The 22,031-nt window shown below is 40.6% G+C and overlaps 1 pseudogene; it reads right to left on the bottom strand.

The window, feature by feature from the left end:
- Nucleotides 1-22,031, bottom strand: part of LOC129458268 (uncharacterized) — a 176,792-nt pseudogene that overhangs the window by 4,297 nt on the left and 150,464 nt on the right.

Genomic DNA, 22,031 nt, shown 5'->3' with positions numbered 1-22,031 from the left:
GAATCTGGCAAGATGGCCGAATAAGAACAGCTCCGGTCTGCAGCTCCCAGTGAGACCAACATAGAAGGCAGGAAATTTCTGCATTTCCAAGTGAGGTACCCAGCTCATCTCACTGTGACTGGTTAGACAGTGGGTGCAGCCCATGGAGGGCAAGCCAAAGCAGGGTGGAGTGTCACCTCACATGGGAAGTGCAAGGGATCAGGGAATTCCCTCCCCTAGCCAAGGGAAGCCGTGAGGGACTGTGCCATGAGAGATGGTGCTATCCGGCCCAGATACTACACTTTTCCCACAGTTTTTGCAACCCACAGACCAGGAGATTCCCTCGGGTGCCTACACCACCAGGGCCCTGGGTTTCAAGCACAAAACTGGGCAGCCAATTGGGCAGACACTGAGCTAGCTGAAGGAGATTTTTTTTCATACCCCAGTGGCACCTAGAATCCCAGCGAGACAGAACTGTTCACTCCCTTGGAAAGGGGGCTGAAGCCAGGGAACCAAGTGGTCTTGCTCAGGGGATCCCACCCCCATGGAGCCCTGCAAGCTAAGATCCAGTGGCTTGAAATTCTCACTGCCAGCACGGCAGTCTGAAGTTGACCTGTGACACTAGAGCTTGGTGGGGTAGAGGCATCTGCCATCACTGAGGCTTGAGTAGTCAGTTTTCCTCTCACAGTGTAAACAAAGACACTGGGAAGTTTGGACTGGGTGGAGCCCACTGCAGTACTGCAAAACTGCTGTAGCCAGACTGCCTCTCTAGATTCCTTTTCTCTGGGCAGGGCATCTCTGAAAGAAAGGCAGCAGCCCTAGTCAGGGGCTTATAGATAAAACTCCTATCTCCCTGGGACAGAGCACCTAGGGGAAGGGGTGGCTGTGGGTGCAGCTTCAGCCTTCATCATTCTTGCCTGTTGGCTCTGAAGAGAGCAGCAGATCTCCCAGCACAGCGCTCGAACTCTGCTAAGGGACAGACTTCCCCCTCAAGTGGGTCCCTGACCCCTGTGCCTCCTGACTGGGAGATACCTCCCAGGATTGACAGACACCTCATACAGGAGAGCTCTGGCTGGCATCTGGTGGGTGCCCCTCTGGGATGAAGCTTCCAGAGGAAGGAGCAGGCAGCAATATTTGTTTCTGTATTTCCACTGGTGACACCCAGGCAAACAGGGACTGGAGTAGACCTCCAGCAAGCTCCAACAGACCTGCCAAAGAGGGCCCTGTTAGAAGGAAAACTAACAAACAGAAAGTAATAACATCAATATCAAGAAAAAGGATGCCCATGCAAAAATCCCATCCAAAGATCATCAGCATCAAAGATCAAAAGTAGGTAAATCCATGAAGATGTGGGAAAACCAGTGCAAAAATGCTGAAAATTCCAAAAACCAGAACACCTCTTCTTCTGCAAAGGAGCACAACTCCTCACCAGTAAGGGAACAAAATTAGATGGAGAATGAGTTTGACAAATTGACAGAAGTAGGCTTCAGGATGTGGGTAATAATAAACTCCTCTGAGCTAAAGGAGCATGTTCTAACCCAATGCAAGGAAGCTAAGAACCTTAATAAAAGGTTATAGGAACTGCTAACTAGAATAACCAGTTTAGAGAAGAACATAAATGATGTGATGGGGCTGAGAAACACAGCACTAGAACTTTGTGAAGCATACACAAGTATCGATAGCCGAATCAATCAAGTGGAAGAAAGGATATCAGAGATTGAAGATCAACTTAATGAAATAGAGCATGAAAACAATATTAGAGAAAAAAGAATGAAAAGGAATGAACAAATCCTCCAAGAAATATGGGACTATGTGAAAAGATCAAACCTACGATTGACTGGTGTACCTGAAAGTGATGGGGAGAATGGAACCAAGTTGGAAAACACACCTCAGGATATTATCCAGGAGAACTTCCAACCTAGCAAGACAGGTCAACATTTAAATTCAGGAAATACAGAGAACACCACTAAGATACTCCTTGAGAAGAGTAACCCCAAGACACATAATCGTCAGATTCACCAAGGCTGAAATGAAGGAAAAAATGTTAAGGGAAGCCAGAGAGAAAGGTCAGGTTACCCACAAAGGGAAGCCCATCAGACTAACAGCAAATCTCTCTGCAGAAGCCCTATAAGCCAGAAGATAGTGGGGGCCAATATTCAGTGTTCTTAAAGGAAACAATTTTCAACCCAGAATTTCATATCCAGCCAATCTAAGCTTTATAAGTGAAGGGGAAATAAAATCCCTCAGCATTTACTTGTCTGTAAAGGATTTTGTCACCACCAGGTCTGCCTTACAAGAGCTCCTGAAGAAAGCACTAAATATGGAAAGGAAAAACCAGTACCGGCCACTGCAAAAACATACCAAAATACAAGACCAATGAACCTATGAAGAAACTGCATCAACTAATGTGCAAAATAACCAGCTAGCATCATGAAGACAGGATCAAATTCACACATAACAATATTAACCTTAAATATAAATGGGCTAAATGCCCCAATTAAAAGACACAGACTGGCAAATTGGATAAAGAGTCAAGGCCTTTGGTGTGCTGTATTCAGAAGACCCATCTCACATGTAAAGACACACATAGGCTCAAAATAAAGGGATGGAGGAATATTTACCAAGCAAATGGTAAGAATTCTACCAGAGATACAAAAAGGAGCTGGTACCATTCCTTCTGAAACTATTCCAAACAATAGAAAATGAGGGATTCCTCCCTAACTCATTTTTTGAGGCCAGTGTCATCCTGATACAAAAAAAAAAAAAAAAAAAGCAATGGTTGCAATCCTCATCTCTGATAAAACAGATTTTAAACCAAGAAAGATCAAAAAAGACAAGGGCATTATACAATGGTAAATGGATGAATGCAACAAGAAGAACTAACTATCCTGAATATATATGCACCCAATACAGGAGCACCAAGATTCATAAAGTAAGTTTTTAGAGATGTACAAAGAGACTTAGAATCCCACACAATAATAGTGGGAGACTTTAACACCCCACTGTCAATATTAGGTAGATCAACAAGAGAAAATTAACAAGCATATTCAAGACTTGACTCAGTTCTGGATCAAGTGGACCTAACAGACATCTACAGAATTCTCCATCCCAAATCACCAGAATATACATTCTTCTCAGCACCACATAGCACTTATTCTAACATCAACCACATAATTGGAAGTAAAACACTTCTCAGCAAATGTATAAGAATGGAAATCATAACAAACAACCCCTCAGACTACAGTGCAATCAAATTAGAACACAGGATTAAGAAACTCACTCAAAACCACACAACTACATGGAAGCTGAACAACCTGCTCCCAAATGACTACTGGGTAAATAAAGAAATTAAGGCAGAAATAAATAAGTTCTTTGAAACAAATGAGAACAAAGACACAATGTACCAGAATCTCTGGGACACAGCTAAAGCAATGTTTAAAGGGAAATTTATAGCACTAAATGCCCACAAGAGAAAGCAGGAAAGATCTAAAATCGACATCCTAACATCATAATTAAAAGAACTAGAGAAGCAAGAGCAAACAAATTCAAAAGCTAGCAGAAGACAAGAAATAACTAAGATCAGAGCAGAATTGAAGGAGATAAAGACATGAAAAACCCTTTAAAAAGTCAATGAATCCAGGAGCTGATTTTTTGAAAAGATTAACAGAATAGATAGACCGTTAGCCAGACTAATAAAGAAGAAAAGAGAGAAGAATCAAATAGACACAATAAAAAATAATAAAAGGGGAATCACCATTGATCCCACAGAAATATAAACTACCATCAGAGAAAACTATAAACACCTCTACACAAATAAACTAGAATATCTAGAAGAAATGGATAAATTCCTGGACACATACACCCTCCCAAGACTAAACCAGGAAGAAGTTGAATCCCTAAATAGACCAATAACAAGTTCTGAAATTGAGGCAGTAAAGAAAGCTCAGGTCCAGATGGATTTACAGCCGAATTCTACCAGAGGTACAAAGAGGAGCTGGTACCATTCCTTCTGAAACTATTCCAAACAATAGAAAAAGAGGGACTCCTCCCTAACTCATTTTTTGAGGCCAGCGTCATCCTGATACCAAAACCTGGCAGAGACACAACAAAATTCAAGAAAATTTCAGGCCAATATCCCTCATGAACATTGATGCAAAAATCCTCAATAAAATAATGGCAAACCAAATCCAGCAGCCCATCAACAAGCTTATCCACCGCGATCAAGTTGGCTTCATCACTGGGATGCAAGGCTGGTTCAACTTACTCAAATCAGTAAATGTAATCCATCACATACACAGAACCAATGACAAAAACCACATGATTATCTCAATAGATGCAGAAAAGGCCTCCAATAAAATTCAACACCCCTTCTTGCTAAAAACACTCAATAAACTAGGTATTGATTGAACGTATCTCAAAATAATAAGAGCGATTTTTGACAAACCCACAGCCAATATCATACTGAATGGGCAAAAGCTGGAAGCATTCCCTTTGAAAACTGGCACAAGACAAGGATGCCCTCTTTCACCACTCCTATTCAACATAGTATTGGAAATTCTGGCCAGGGCAGTTAGGCAAGAGAAAGAAATAAAGGGTATTCTTTTTTTTTTTTTTTTTTTTCTTTTTTTTTTTTTTATTGTTGTACATTTTCCTATTTTTATTTGTATATGTCCCTATTTCCCGTGAGTTTTTTTTTTTTATTATTATACTTTAGGGTTTTAGGGTACATGTGCACAATGTGCAGGTTTGTTACATATGTATCCATGTGCAGGAAATAAAGGGTATTCAAATAGGAAGAGAGGAAGTCAAATTGTCTCTGTTTGCAATGACATGATTTTATATTTAGAAAATCCCATCATCTCACCCCAAAATCTCCTTAAGCTGATAAGCAACTTCAGCAAAGTCTCAGGATACAAAATCAACGTGCAAAAATCACAAGCATTCCTATACACCAAGAATAGACAAACAGAGAGCCAAATCATGAGTGAACTCCTATTTGCAATTGCTACAAAGAGAATAAAATGCCTAAGATGTGAAGGACCTCTTCAAGGAGAACTACAAATCACTGTTCAAGGAAATAAGAGAAGACACAAACAATGGGAAAACTTTCCATGCTCATGAATAGGAAGAATCAATATCATAAAAATGGTCATACTGCCCAAAGTAATTTATAGATTCAATGCTATTCCCATCAAGCTACCATTGTTGTTCTTCACAGAATTAGAGAAAACTACTTTAAATTTCATATGGAACCAAAAAAGAGCCTGTATAGCCAAGACAATGCTAAGCAAAAAGAACAAAGCTGGAGGCATCACACTACCTGACTTCAAACTATACTACAAGGCTACAGTAACCAAAACAGCATGGTACTGCTACCAAAACAGATATATAGACCAATGGAACAGAACAGAAGCCTCAGAAATAACACCACACATATACAACTATATGATCTTGATAAACCTGACAAAAGCATGCAGTGGGGAAAGGATTCCCTATTTAATAAATGGTGTTGGGAAGACTGGCTAGCCATATGCAGAAAACTGAAACTAGACCCCTTCCTTACACCTTATACAAAAATTAACTCAAAATGGATTAAAGACTTAAACATAAGACCTAAAACCATAAAAACCCTGGACAAAAACCTAGGCAATACCATTGAGGACATAGGCATGGACAAAGACTTCATGACTGAAATACCAAAAGCAATTGCAACAAAAGCCAAAATTGACAAATGGGATCTAATTAAACTAAAGAGCTTCTGCACAGCAAAAGAAACTATCATCAGAGTGAACAGGCAACCTATAGAATAGGAGAAAATTTTTGCAATCTTTCTGTCTGAGAAAGGTCTAATATCCAGAATTTACAGGGAATGTAAACAAATTTACAAGAACAAAAACAACCCCACCAAAAAGTGGGCAAAGGATATAAACAGACACTTCTCAAAAGAAGACATTTATATAGCCAACAAATACACGAAAAAAAGTTCATCATCATTGGTCATTAGAGAAATGCAAATCTAAACCACAATGAGCTACCATCTCATACCAGTTAGAATGGTGCTCATTAAAAAGTCAGGAAACAAGTGCTGGAGAGGATGCGGAGAAATAGTAACACTTTTACACTGTTGGTGGGAGTGTAAATTAGTTCAACCATTGTGGAAGACAGTGTGGCGATTCCTCAAGGACCTAGAAGCAGAAATATCATTTGACCCAGCAATCCTATTACTGGGTATATACCCAAAGGATTGTAAATCATGCTGCTATAAAGACACATGCACATGTATGTTTATTGCAGCACCATTCACAATAGCAAAGACTTGGAACCAACCCAAATGCCCATCAATGATAGACTGGTTAAAGAAAATGTGGCACATGTACACCATGGAATACTATGCAGCCATAAAAAAGAATGAGTTCATATCCTTTGCAGGGACATGAATGAAGCTGGAAACCATCATTCTCATCAAACTAACATAGGAACAGAAAACCAAACACTGCATGTTCTCACTCGTAAGTGGGGGTTGAACAATGAGAACACATGGAAGCAGGGAGGAGAACAGCACACACCGGGGCCTGTCAGGGGGTAGGGAACTAGGGGAGGGATAGCATTAGGAGAAATACCTAATGTAGATGATGGGTTGATGGGTGCAGCAAACCACTGTGGCACATGTATACCTATGTAACAAACCTGCATGTTCTGCACATGTATCCCAGAACTTAAAGTATACAAAAAAAAAAAAAAAAAAAAGAAAAGAAAAGAAAAAAAAAGAAATTGCTAAATCTGCCAATCCGATTGGGGTCTTTGTCTCAACTTCAGTGTCATGAAGGATTTCTGTATTTACATTTTGTTTTGGAATTGTCAAGTCTGCCAATCTGATTGATAAGGTGCTTTATTTATATTATAAATAAAACGACCAATGAATCACTGATTTATGGAGATGAAGCTGAGAAATCTAAGTGCCAAGAGGATTGGACTGGGCTTACTGTGTGGCCCATAGTCTTAACAAATTAGAAAATGGTTTACTGATGGTTCGTTGACAGCACCTGTTGCAAGGTTGGAGTGCTGTTCCTAAGGCTGTAGTCTGTGTTCTGAACAGTGACCATAGACAGTGCAGTTTCTCTCACTGACAGAATACCTCAGTATGGGAATCAAGAGGTAAGGGTGGGAGGCCCATCTGCCTATGACCTAATGCCCCATTTGTGGAAATTTTGCTTTCTATCCCTGGATTCTGGGCTCAGGTGGAGGTCTCAGTTCCCAGATGAGGCGTCATCTCATTTGTCCACACAACAGTGGTTCCATGGGGTAGGAGGCTGAACTGCTACAGGGCTATTTCAGGCTCCTTCATGCCCATGACAAACAGGCCAAAAGAAAAGTTCACTTTGCTTTCTAGGGTGATTAATTCTGATTATCAGGGACTAGCAAAATTTCTAACAAAATTGGGAAGGGGTAATTATATGTCTGGAATTCAGATGCTTTTCTGTGGAGTCTTCTACATTTACAAAAAAATGTTCAGGAATTAAGAAAAAACAGGAAGGCTACTACATCTTCATACAGGTAAGACCATTGATGGACTTAGATCCCTCAGGAATAAAGATTTTAAAAAATTGTATAAATTTATGGGGTACAAGTGCAATTTTGTTACATGCATAGATTGTGTAGTGTATTTGTGACTTTAGTCAAGGCTTTTAGGGTATCCATCTCCTGAATACCATATGATGCATCCATTAAGTAATCTCTCATCATCCACCCCTCTTCTACCCCCTCAGCCTTCAGTCTCCATTGTTTACCATCCCACACTCTACATGCATTTGTACACATTATTTAGCTTCCACTTATGAGTGAGAATGTGCAATATTTGTCTTTCTGTGTCTGACTTGTTTCAGTTAAGATAAAGACCTTTGGTTCCATTTATATTGCTGCAAAATACATGATTTTATTCCTTTTAATAGCTGAATAGTATTCCATTGTGTATATGTACCACTTTTTCTTTATCCAGTCCTCCATTGATGGACACTTAGATTGGTTCCATATGTTTGCTATTGTGAATAGTGCTGTGATAAATATATGAGTGCAGGTATCTTTTTGATATAATGATTTATTCTCTTTTGGGTAGATACCAAGTAATGAGATTGCAGGATTACATGGCAGTTCTATTTTCAGTTCTTTGCGAAATCTCTATACTGTTTTCCATAGATGTACTAATTCACATTCCTAGCAACAATGTATAAGAGTTCCCTTTTCTCTACGTCTTTACCATCTGTTACATTTTATCTTTTTAATAACAGCCATCTGACTGGTATAAGATGAAATCTCACTGTAGTATTAAGTTGCATTTCTCTGATGATTAGTAATGTTGAGCAATTTTTTCATATGCCTGTTGTCCATTTATATGTCTTCTTTTAAAAAATGTGTATTCATGTCTTTTGCCTACTTTTCAATAGGGTTATTTGTGGGTTGTTTGTTGTTGTCGAGTTGTTGGTTTGGGTCACCCTATGAAGTCAAAATCTCTGATCAGTTGACGTGCTGGCTGAGGGTGGAGACAACTTGATATTTAAGTGCTTTTCTCTTCACTACTCTTCCTAACTGGTTTCATGATGTGTTACAGGGTGTCCAGCCTGGCGTAGAGGGGTTCTTTTAGGGCGATGGGTGGCAAGTGCCGTTTCCAGCTATGCTCAGCAGGGTTAGAGCAGCCGCAGGAGGCTTCTCCCCAGGCCAGTCCTCTGGGCATCATTCCTAAGCCTTGTCTTGAGCTGGACTTCTAGCCCTCCCAAAAGTATCTTTGAAATAAACTTCTTTTTGGCCAGGGTCAGCTTCTGATTCTGTCAGGAAGAAAGTTCCACATAAGGAAATTTTAATAATAATAGTAATAATGATAATAAAAGAAAACCTTTGTTGAATGCTTGCCGCGTGCCAGGCTCCACGTTGTAGGCTAGATATGCATTCATTCATTTCCTCCTGTCAACAGTCTTCCACGTTTGGGGTATATTCACTTCTTTGTTTTGCGTTGTTTTTTAGGAGAGGAGGTAACTGAAGCTTACAGCGATTTCAAAATTGCCCAAGTTCATAAATTAGGAATGTCTGTTCATGAAGCTTGACAGGCAGCAGAAAATTAGTCATATAAGGACTTGCCTGCTTGACAAAGGAGTCAAGATGACAAAATGATGTTTTAGACTGTTTATTATGGGAAATTTAAAAATACTCAAAAAAGAGAGAACAATATAATAAACTACCACCAACCCAGTTTCAGCACATCATTAATATATGTAATAGTTATTGCTTTATACAATTAGTTTAAGAATACAGGAGATAGCTAGTCCTTCTGAGTTTTCTTGAATGTTGTGAGGTTTAAGAGTTTGAAGTTGTAGTTGGCTGTATATATGAGAGCAGTGTTAATTATAATTTTTTTTTTTGAGACAGGGTCTCACTCTGTTGCCCAGGCTGGAGTGCAATGGTGTGATCTCAGCTCACTGCAACCTCTGCCTCCTGGGTTCAAGTGATCTTCCCGCCTCAACCTCCTGAGTAGCTGGGAGTACAGGCACACACCATCACACTCAGCTAATTTTTGTATTTTTAGTAGAGACCAGGTTTCACCATATTGGCCAGGCTGGTCTCAAACTCCTGGCCTCAAGTGATCCACCTGCCTCGGCCTCCCGAAGTGCTGGGATTACAGGTGTGAGCCATTGCTCCTGGCCTAATTATACTTTATATTAAATTCTAATTAAACTAAAGAGATTCTGCACGCAAAAGAAACTATCACCAGAGTGAACAGGCAACCTACAGAATGGGAGAAAATTTTTGCAATCTATCCATCTAATAAAGGCTAATATCCAGATTCTATAAAGCACTTAAACAAATTTACAAGACAAAACAAATAAGCCCATCAAAAAGTGGGCAAAGGATATGAACAGACACTTCTCAAAAGAAGACATTTATGCAGCCAACAAACATATGAAAAAAAAGCTCATCATCACTGGTCATTAGAAAAATGCAAATCAAAACCACAATGAGATACCATCTCACGCCAGTTAGAATGGCGATCATTAAAACGTCAGGAAACTCACGCCTGTAATCCCAGCACTTTGGGAGGCCGAGGCGGGCAGATCAGGAGGTCAGGAGATCGAGACCATCCTGGCTAACACAGTGAAACCCCGTCTCTACTAAAAATACAAAAAATTAGCCGGGCGAGGTGGTGGGCGCCTGTAGTCCCAGCTACTCGGGAGGCTGAGGCAGGAGAATGGCGTGAACCCCGGGGGGCGGAGCCTGCAGTGAGCCGAGATCGTGCCACTGCACTCCAGCATGGGCGACAGCGAGACTCTGTCTCAAAAAAAAAAAAAAAAAAAAAACAACGTCAGGAAACAACAGGTGCTGGAGAGGATCTGGAGGAATAGGGAGGAGTTTACACTGTTGGTGGGAGTGTAAATTAGTTCAACCATTGTGGAAGACAGTGTGGTGATTCCTCAAGGATCTAGAACTAGAAATACCATTTGACCCAGCAATCCCATTACTGGGTATATAAGCAAATAATTATAAATCATTCTACTATAAAGACACATGCACACGTATATTTATTGCAGCACTATTCACAATAGCAAAGACTTGGAACTGACCCAAATGCCCATCAGTGAGAGACTGGATAAAGAAAATGTGGCCCCTGTAGACCATGGAATACCATGCAGCCATAAAAAGAGGATGAATTCATATCTTTTGCAGGGACATGGATGAAGCTGGAAACCATCATTCTCAGCAAACTAACACAAGAACAGAAAACCAAACACCATACGTTCTCGCTCACAAGTGGGGGTTGAGCAATGAGAACACATGGACACAGGGAGGGGAATATCATACATTGGGGCTGTTGGGAGGTGAGGGGCTAGGGGTGGAATAGTATTAGGAGAAATACCTAATGTACATTATGGGTTGATGCGTGCAGCGAACCACCATGGCACACGTATACCTATGTAACAAACCTGCACGTTCTGCACATGTATCCCAGAACTTAAAGTATAAATATAAATAATCAATTAAATTCTCAGACTGTATAAAATTTAAAACTTGTATGTCAAAATAGCATTAAAAATTAAAAGCCAAACAATACACTCTGAAATTGATTTGCCACAGGTGTGATACTCAAAAAATATCTTTATCTAAAAAGCTTATGCATAGTGATAAGAACATAGTAAGATGTGGGAGAAAAGTGGGTCAAGGGTGTGAATTATACAATTCTCAGAAAAAGAAACAACAATAACTACCAAACTGAATAGTAATTCAGGCAATAAAATAGAAAAAAGGCTATGTTTATCTACGAAGCGAAAGATTTAAAGAAGCAGTATTCATATTGTGCGGAAGGGAAAATAACGTAATATAACCCTAATGGAAATTAATTTGACAAAATGTGTTATAGACTTAAAGAAATGTATATCCTTTGATCTAAACATTTTACCAAGAGAATTTTCTCCTTAAAGAAATTATGAGAGGTGTGGAAAAGATTTCTATATGAAGAATCTCATTATAGCCTGATTTAGAAGAGTAAAAATATTTGGAGGAAAACTCCCAAAGCCTAACAATAAGAGAATGCTTTTATAAACTACGGTGTGATGACAGAATGTTATAGAATTATTTTCTTTGGCAAATGGTCACATATGTAAAGTATGATCTTATTTATGTAAAATTCACCGCTTTACAGACAGACAGACAGACAGAAAAAACATTGGAGAGAAATAAACTGACATGCTAACTGTGGTATTCTCTGGATTGTGGGACTATGGTTTTTTTTTTATTTTTCTCTCTATTCTTTTCTGTACTTTCTCCTATTTTCCTGAGGACTGTGTATTCACCTTTAGATTCAGAAAAGAAACTTAAAATATTGATTAAAATAATGCTGTCTAGCAAAAACATAACTTTATTATTATGAACAAGTGAGTAATGTAAATGGCTGTTATTAATACTAATAACATTCAGTACTTAATATGTAATAATATATCAATATTATTACAGTGATTTAAAAAGTAATAATTGAGTATTTATTATATATAAGGATTTAGTTAATAGTAAGGATTATAATCATTCCTGTTGTATAGATGAGAAAGCTGAGACCCCTGATGAATAAGTGGCTTGCTCAAAGTCATAGAGCTTTAACTGGTGGAACCAGGGCTTGAACTAGGTTTGCTTGACACTACAGCCCCTGTTTTTCACCACCTGAAGTTTGGGTGAATTCTCTCCTGGATAGCATGAGACATCTCCTAGGACAGCCCTTCAAAGTGAGTCCACCTCATAAGACAACATGGGTCACAGCCTAGGGCTTGCCAGAAGCTCAGCCCAACCTTATTTGATAGAATCAGTTAGTTGTCAAAGCATCAATTTGAAAAGAGAATTCAATTTTCCCTAAAGTTGAGGGAAACAGGCTTTCTTCCCTATTTCCTTCAATGAAAACAGGGAAAACACACACGAGAGTTCGAGTGCTAGATGCTGACCTTTTTCTAAACAAAGCTTCTGTTATCCGTTTTCCCTGTCTCCATGCCTGACCCAAACCTCCTCAGATGGATGCAGTTTTCTTCTTTAAAAATATTAGTATCTTCAAGCAGGTTGCAATCAAGGCCTCTGAGTCTAGGTGCCTTCGTACCTCCTTCCAGTGGCTGTGATGCTCCATGAAGTGTTTATATTTAACTCATGGAGGGCAACCTTAGTTTTCTAGTTTTTTTTTTTTTTTTTTTTTTTTCTGAGACAGAGTCTCGCTCTGTTGCCCAGGCTGGATTGCGGTGGTGTGATCTCGGCTCACTGCAAACTCCACCTCCTGGGTTCAAGCAGTTCTCTGCCTCAGCCTCCCGAGTAGCTGGGATTATAGGCACCTGCCACCACGCCCGGCTAATTGTTGTGTTTTTAGTAGAGATGGGGTTTTACCATCTTGGCAAGTCTAGTCTTGAACTCCTGACCTTGTGTTCCATCCACCTTGGCCTTCCAAAGTGCAGGGATTACAGGCGTGAGCCACCGCACCTGGCCTTTTTCTAGTTCTTAAGAAAGAGTGGTATGTGGCCTGAGTCACTTCGGTCTCTAAGACCTGTGGTCTCCTACCACACCTTGCAGAGTTGTGGTAAGGATTAGTGACAGCATGCTGAAAGCATATTATTCTGCAGACTCCATGAAGGCAGGATAAAGCCAGCCTTGTCCCCAGATGTATCTCCATTTCTTAGCACGGTGCCCTGCATGCAGCAGGTACTCAGCACACCTGTGATGAGTAGGAATGTGAATGAATAAACATAGCACATTACCAGGGAGAGAGTAGGTATTCAACAAACCTTAGCCATGATACACTATTACCCTGCTGCCCTCTGGCCTTTAGTCTATGCATCTGTATTAACAAGGGCTCGGACTAGTTGGTCTCTAGGGTCCTCTCCAGCTCTGACATTCTATGCCTGAATCCAAATACTCCAGAAGCAACCTGGGGCTCAGGGAGGAAAGATGATCTTCTCAGCATGTGCACAGAATTATTTGGTGTGTTCTCCATGTGAGACGAAGAGCCTGTGTACCGTCCTGAGGCTCACTCTGCCCTCTTTAGTACACCATCTGGACCTCTCCACGTGGCAGTTTGCAACATCTGTCAGAAGTGCTTGGTGCCAGGATGACTCTTGCTGCAAGCATGTCCTTGGAAAGCTCTGGAAATAGGGAGCCTGCCGGGAGTTTATGTAACACGCTGAGTGGCCAGAGGACTGTGCGCAAAGGGCTCTGATCCCATAGCGGGTCAGCCTGCTATGACCACTCAGGGTGACTCAACTGATTGTCACAAGCAACTTACAAACTGCTGACGACAGAGAGCACTGTGGTGAAAGGGACAGGAAATTCTGTCTCTGCTTTATGTACTTTTTGGTGGTTATTCCCCTTTTTATTCTAAAAAGGAAGGATTTGAGATTGCTGACTCAAATACAAAGAATATAAAAAATAAACTAGAAAATCAGAATGAAAGGTGTGGGGGAGAAAAGATTTCTTTCCCAACCCGTTGCAAGGTTTATGACTGATACCGCAATGACAAAGACAGAGTAACGAGAGAAAAGCAGAGCTAATTTGCTTAATATAGTTTTACATGACTGAGGAGCCTTTGGAAATGAAGGCCCAAAGATCCAGAGAAAGCTGCGTATTTTTATGGACAGACATAACGGAAGCTTGATTGAAGGACAGAAGGGTATCATCCAATGGTGCAAAATTAGGGGGAACTTAGCAAGGCTCATTTGTTCAGATTCTTCTTGGCCTCTGGATATAGGGCAGGACACTTCTTGAATGAGGGTCTTGTGACCTACTCTTAGGGAAGGTAGGTCAGAGAATTCTTTTATGGCCTGCTTCAGGATAGAAAGGCCAGAGAAAGTCAGAGAGACCATCCGACTTTTACAGTTTTCTTAATTTCCTCCAGCTTAAAGTCCTCCGTGCGTCAAGGTGCCATACTTTGGGGTATTATGTTCTCAGCCCTGACGGGAAAAGACTTGCTGGGGGTCTCTTCTACTTGCCTCTCCAGACCCACTCCACCTGCCATCCTGCTGTCTGCCCTGGGGCACTGACCATGTGGCTTATACCTGGATTTTTATTGGCTTTGCCTATGAGGAGCACAAGCAGGACATTAGAGGGAGGAGGGGAGTGAGGTCCTGAAGTCACTTTGGGCAGGCTGTGGCCTTCCCTAGAGGACACAAATTCTCTCAAGCTGACCTTCTCAGTAAGACTCTCTCTTTCTAGACAGGTAACTGCTCTGTTTCCTGGGACTAGGGGTGAAATTCCACTGTTATTGGCCCCTGGATACTGCACTGTCTATTGTACTTCCCCTATCTCCGGCCCACAGTTCTGTAAATAGCCCTGTTTTAAATAAACCCTTCTTGAATTATCTTAATTTGAGTGTTCCCTTTGTTTCCCATTAGGGCTTGACCGATACATAAGGCTAGAAAATACAAGAGGGAACCAGGAATAATGCTCATGGATGAAATACAAATTGTGGTGCCCTGTACATGTGCCAAAAAAAAGATGTGAGTGTGTGCTACCCATCTGACTTGAGCTTCCTAGTGGCCAAAGCAACAGAACCATAGGAGGAGGTCTCCAGTCATCAATTCTTACCACCAGAGTCTAAGGGACCTTACTACATAAAATTCTATCACTCCCATTATCTTGTGGGTTAAACTGTGTCCCCCAAAATGATAAGCTCAAGTCTTAGCCACTAGTACCTATGAATATGATCTTATTTGGAAACAGGGTCTTTGCAGATGAGACTACCTTAAGATGAACTGATAGCAAAGTGGTGTGGGCCCCTAATCCAACGACTGGTGCCCTTAATGAAGAGAGAAATGTAGACACACAGAAACATACTAGGAGGATGCCATGTGAAGGGAGGCAGAGGCTGGAGTAATGCCCAACTAGAGGTTAGGAGAGAGGCATGGAACAGTTTCTATCTCAGTCTCTAGAAGGAACCAAACTGGCTGACACCTTGATTTTGAACTTCTGGTCTCTATAACTGTGACAGAAGAAGTTTCTGTTGTTTTGAGCCACCCAGTTTGTGGTACTGGGTTATGACGGCCCTAGAAAGCAAATACATTTTGAAGTGGCATCAAGACTCTTCATGATTTGACTATGCCTACTTTCTAGCTTCATCTCCCACCACTCACCAGCTTGCCCTGTTTGTCTGGTTCTTACATCACTGAGCTATCCCAGAGTCCCCAGCCTTTTGGCTGTATTCTTATCACAGCCTGGAATGCGAATTCTACTTTTCACCCTGATAGATTCAGCTCAGGCATGGCTTTCCCCAGGAGCCCTTCCCTGGCTCTCCCAGCTGTGTGGGATCCATCTCCTTTGAACTCCCATATCATTGATAATAGGCACCTGATGCATTTGTTTCCCTCTCTCAACAGTAACCTCCTCAAGAGTGATATCGTGTTCCTCTTTGCATCCCCAGGGTCTGGAACAGTGCCTGGCACACAGCAGATTCCCAATAATATAGATATAAATATCCTCAGCAGGGTATTTGTTTGGGGTACCTGTTACCAGCCAGGCACTTTTCTAGCCACTTCATATGGACTTCATTTGTAGATGAGGAAATTGAAGCTTGCATAGGATACTTTCTAAGTTATGTGTCCGTAAGTGATGGAACTGGAATTGAAATTAGATCTGACTGACTATAGTCTAGTCTCTCCCATTCCAATCTGCTGCCTCTTTACATTGGACAGAAAAAGAAGGGCCAGGTTAGGGAGGGTCTAAATGCTAGATTTTTGTCCACAATAAACTCATCTTGAGCAATCAGCTTGGAGCCCTGCATGGATGTTGATCCAATGATTGTGTATTTACTAAATCTCTTTTTGCTTTTGCTGGGCAAGCAGAAATGTTTATTTCTTTAAAAAACACAATTGCTAAGTGGGGCAATATGGATGGGATACTCAGTCCTTTGAAGAGGCTGAGATTTCTATTGGCAGAACATTAAAAATGAGAGATGTTGGTTTTAAGTCTGAATAGCAATGCCATTTTTCATTGCTGTGTCATACTGTGTCTGTGCAGCTCAGAAATCATCGCACCACCCAGACAACTATTCCTGTCTGTGTTCCAGCCTGCCTTCTAGAGAACGCACATTTCAGGAGTGGACCTGTGAGATGACAAAGCACTGAGAAAGGTGGACAGGGAAACTACCTTTCACTGAGAAGTTAGACTTTCCTTTTTAATTGAAGCCTTGCCATCCTTCAACCTAGTTATTATTATGCCCATTTTGCAAATGGCTAAGCTGAGGCTCAGAGGGGAGAAGAGGCTTCCTTCAATGGGAATATATATTCAACAGATATTTGCGAAAGCCTGCTATGCCCCAGGCACTAGGCTGAGTGCTGAGAATTTGGTGGTGAACAATAATGACAGCTCCTGTCTTCATTAAAAGTAAAAGGCCGGGCGTGGTGGCTAACACCTGTAATCCCAGCACTTTGGGAGGCCGAAGTGGGTGGATCATTTGAGGTCAGGAGTTTGAGACTAGCCTGGCCAACATGGTGAAACCCCATCTCTACTAAAAATACAAAAATTAGCCAGGCGTGGTGGTATGTGCCTGTAATCTCAGCTACTTGGAGGCTGAGGCAGGAGAATTGCTTAAACCTGGGAGGCGGAGGTTGCAGTGAGCCGAGATCGTACCACTGCTCTCCAGCCTGGGTGATGGAGTGAGACTCTGTCTCAAAAAAAAAAAAAAAAAAAGTAACGGCAAAACCCACAATTACTTCTGCACTAACTCAATAATATCCCTGTGAGGCAGAAAGTAATTAAACAGACGAAAATCACATATGTCTAAGCAGTGTGACTTTTTGTTACTAATGGCAGAACTGGGATTCAAACCTGGATGTGCAAGGCTTCAAATCCCAGATTCTTCTTGTGTCTTTTTTCTTTCTTTTGGTAATGTCCCTGGTTGATAATACTCATTTTCTGGTGTCTTTTTAGAGTATTGTCACTGAAAAACTTATGTCCAACCCAGAGGTCTTAAATAAGTTGATTTGCTTCTACTTAATCATAGGAGGTTTCCAGAGGGTCAAAGGTTGGACTCCTAGCTCTACTTCTTACCAAGTGCGTGAGCTTGGGCAAGTGCTATGACACACCTATTTACTTTTAGTCGTCTGTACTACGAAGATGATGTGAGGCTCAACAGAGAAGAGGAATGGGAAGGTGCTTTGCAAACACTAAGGAACTCTCCAAATGCTGGAGACTATTCAAAACAAGCAAACAAAAACTTGCCCACCCTCATCAGTGAATAGCTACAACTATTATTCTAAGCACATCATTATTCTAAATAATATAAAAGTGGTGGTAGGTGAGGTTTTTTCTTTGCAGAATATGTGCAACAGAGGCTTTAAGCAAATTAATAGCTAAATAAGATTAGAAAGGATAAAAATCGGATTTACAATCTACATAATATTTAAGCTAGTTTTCGGGGTTTTCAAACCTCTTTTAGCTATAGTATTTGCTTATAATGTGTTAACTACAAAATTTAGTTTGTTTTTTCATTTACCAAGTAAAGGAAAAAAAGCAAGCATTAAGTATCTCAACCACCAGGTTGAAAGTGGGGAATTCTGTATTTCAAATTCTTGAATCCAAACTCCTCCTTCCTTTGCTTTTAGATGAGGGAATTGTTGCTTATAAATCTTTGCTCCCTGACTATAGCCCCATCCTAAAAATTCTGTATTGTGTTCTTCATGAGGAGTATTAACAGCTGGCATATAGCACGGCCTTTATTTTCTAGAGGAGTTACACTTTCTTTACCTCATTTTGTAACAGCCTGCAAGTTAGTCTCTATCTTCCAGAAACCCAGCTAAACCATGCTTTTTTCCTCTGTGTCTCTGGGGCCTATAGAGCACATTGACTGTCACAAAGTAACTGTTCAGTAGATTATAGCTATTGATAAAATACTACTAATAATACTTTTTATGATGACTACCATTATTATATCATTGCATAAATATTTTTGTAATGAATATGTGGAAATTAGGAAGTAGGCCAAAAAAGATCTGTGAATGGAAAACAAATTCAAAAAATTGTGTGTTTTCTCAGGCCCTCATTCATAGCCTATTGTTTCTTAGGTTTCACAGAGCTCTAATATGCTCAGCATTTAGGTTATACATAGCAGATTAGAAGTACCAGAATCTTCTCATAAAAGGAAAAACTGTGCCTGTTTTTAGCCACCAAATCCTGAAAGGTTATCAGTGATCTTTTGCGACTGAGGGTAGAATTGAAATTGGATTCTGGGTGTGAATCATGGCTCTGCCACTTACTTGCAGGGTGTGATTTGCGGCAGGGCATCACTTCTTTTTAGTATTGGTGATAATAATATCCATCCATAGGGCTATTAATAAGGAAAACAGTATTTGTATAACTCTGTATTGTACATAGCCCTATCTTCTTCCTGGCTACTATAAATCTCCTAAGAGTCCAAAGCAATAGGTGTTTGTATCCACAGTTGGCCAGTGAGAAACACCAGGCCTGGGAGGTGAAGTTGTGCCTCTCTGGCTGGACCATTAGTTAATGGCAAAGCTGGCGTTAGAGCCTGGCTCTTTCTCCTCCCACCCACCCAGTTCTTAAGTGTAATTTTTATGACAATCAAATATGATAAAATACGATTTTAGAAAGGAGATTTCTCTCCTCCATTTTCAAAGACTCTTTAATTTGCATGATGCCTTCGAGTGAACAAGCATCCCTTCAGTGACTACTCTATCAGCCCTATGAGGAGGGAAGGTGATGAGTCTGCAAGGTACCTATATCTAGTGGTACATTAGGGCATTTATAGGAAAGAGAAAATAAAAAAATCCCAAATCTATCCTTATAAGTGGCAAGCAGAGGGAGACTTGATAACGTGCAAAAAGCAGAAAGCAATGTGATGAGTGAGGCAGTATTGGAATGACACAGCCACTAGCTGACGAATGGCAGCAGCTACAAGAAGCTGGGAGATGCCAGCAGCTGCAAGAAGCTGGGAGATGCCAGCAGCTGCAAGAAGCTGGGAGATGCAAGGAAGAAATTTTCTTCCAGAGGCTCTAGAAGAAACATAACCTTTCCAAGACCTTGATTTTTGACTCAGTGATACTGATTTTGGATTTCTGGCCTCCAGAACTGTGAGAAAATACGTTTTTTGTTGTTTTAAGCCACCAAATTTATGGTCATTTGTTACTGCAGCCACTGGAAACTAATACAAGGACTTAGGGGACAGTGAGCTGGTGTTGGCCATGCAGAGGCAGGACATACATTTGTAGTATCTTGAACCTCCGATTTTACTAGTAGAAATAATGGCAGTAATGTCCAAGCAGTCCAGAGAAGTGAGCTGACTCTGGAGTAGCCAACATCTATGGCAGCCTTGAAGAGGTGAACCGAAAACCCAAGGCCACTAGGAAGGGAGTGAAAAAGACTAGGATTCCTCTAGGACTAGGAGGAGAGCCGTGCCTTTGCAGAGGCTGATGTGAAGCATCAGCACTAGCCACTGGTAAAGACAGTGGCTCCCAGCATAGCAGGGGCTTCCTGGGATTATCAACATGGAGGCAGAGGAATGAAGAGGCACTGGGGGTGAGCGCTTGTCCCATGGCAGTGCAGGCCCATCTGTAACACTGGCAGTGCCTGGAGCAGGAGTTTAAATGGGACTCATATACCATGTGTCTAAATATTTTAAAAGTTGTAAATCAACCTAATAAGCTGTTAAGTAACATATTTTGATAAAATTAAAAAAAGTTACGTTACAGTTTTTAAAGGAGTGAAAGTTGGCAAAGTATAAAAAAAGACTGAATTTAATTATTATTGAATATATCTAAGCATCCTATTGATAAGCCAATAATGTTTGAATGAATGATAAAAATGGAAATTCACATAATTCATTTATTTTTATAAAATTTATAAAATTAATTTTTCTTGCCTCCATTGCTGCAAAATTAACAATTATGTTACTATAATCAATATTTTGACATAATTCATGATCTATTGATAGTAATATCTTCTTAGTCTTACATTTTACCTATACAAAATTGAATTGGGAAAATTTTGACTTCTGGTTCTAGCCTTCTGGTCTAACTTGGTCCAAATTCATTTTCCCTCTGTAATAACTAGAAAAGTGGAAAAATAAATGAAAACAAAAGTTAGAGGAAGACAACAAATGAGTCCAATGATGACTTTGAGTTCAGCACAGAGGCAGTTTTTTGGGCGGTGGTACAGGGAGGGAGAAGTCAATTAGATCGTGGCAGTCCCACTGAGTTGAGGAATTTGAGATCAGGATTTAGGTAGGTGGACTTCACTGGAATTTGGTGACGAGAATACCAGAGACAAGAGAACTACACAGAGAAAAACTTCACATATCTGCATAGGATTCCTCTTGAGTTTGCTGCTGGATATTAAGCTGCACATGCATAGTGTGAAACTCTGTGAAACCAAGGAAAGACTGCCTGGGGAGTTGCAAGCAGAATAATTCCCAAATCTCACACAGTACTGGGAGATGTTTGCATTCTAATCAGCCAGAGTGAAGAGAACCAAGGCATTTAGTAAATACCAGAAGGGTCATGCTTTATTAGAAGTACTAAATTGGCCCTAAATTAAAAGCTACTCTATGCAGCATAAAACCAGTTTTGAAAGGATCAAGCTAATTCACAAGTTAAGCCACCAGAACAAAGTCTAACACTCTTTAAAGGAAGCAAACAAAATCCAGTGCACAACAATGTCCAGGATCCAATTAGAAATTACTGGACACATTAAAAAGTAGGGAAATACAATTTTTTTAAAAAGAAGAAAAACCAGCCAACTGAAACAAACCCAGAAATGACAGATAATAAAAGGAGCAGACAATAACTTTAAAATAATTATAAATATGTTCAAATATTTAATGGAGAACATGGACACAATAAATATTGAAATGTAAGATATAAAGCAAGTGAAACAGAAAACTTTCCTTGTTTTTTTTTTTTTTTTTTTTTGAGACGGAGTCTCGCTCTGTCGCCCAGGCTGGAGTGCAGTGGCGTGATCTTGGCTCACTGCAAGCTCCGCCTCCCGGGTTCATGCCATTGTCCTGCCTCAGCCTCCTGAGTAGCTGGGACCACAGGCGCCCGCCACCATGCCTGGCTAATTTTTTGTATTTGTAGTACAGACGGGATTTCACCGTGTTAGCCAAGATGGTCTCGATCTCCTGACCTCGGGATCTGCTCGCCTCGGCCTCCCAAAGTGCTAGGATTACAGGCGTGAGCCACCGCGCCTGGCCATAGAAAACTTTCATAGATAAAAAATTCAATTTTAAGCAAAAAGTTTACATTTAATAGTATTAAAACACATTAGATATTATAGAAGATAAGTTCAGTGGAGCAATATACTATCTGCATTAGTCTGCTTGGGCAGCCATAACAAAATGCCACAAACATGGTGGCTTAAACAACAGAAATGTATTTTCTCACAATGTGGAGGCAAAGAGACCAGATCCGGGCACCACCCATGTTGGTTTCTGGCAGATGTCTTTTCCTGGCTTTTAAATGGCCCTTTTCTTGCCATGTTGTCACATGACCTCTTCTCTGCACACAGAGAAAGCTCTGATGTCTCTCTTCTTTTTGTTTTGT

This window comes from Symphalangus syndactylus, chromosome 19 (genome assembly GCF_028878055.3).
Source record: "Symphalangus syndactylus isolate Jambi chromosome 19, NHGRI_mSymSyn1-v2.1_pri, whole genome shotgun sequence".
NCBI lineage: Eukaryota > Metazoa > Chordata > Mammalia > Primates > Hylobatidae > Symphalangus > Symphalangus syndactylus.
The sequence above is the reverse complement of the archived record's forward strand: the minus strand, read 5'-3'. Positions and strand labels throughout refer to the sequence as shown.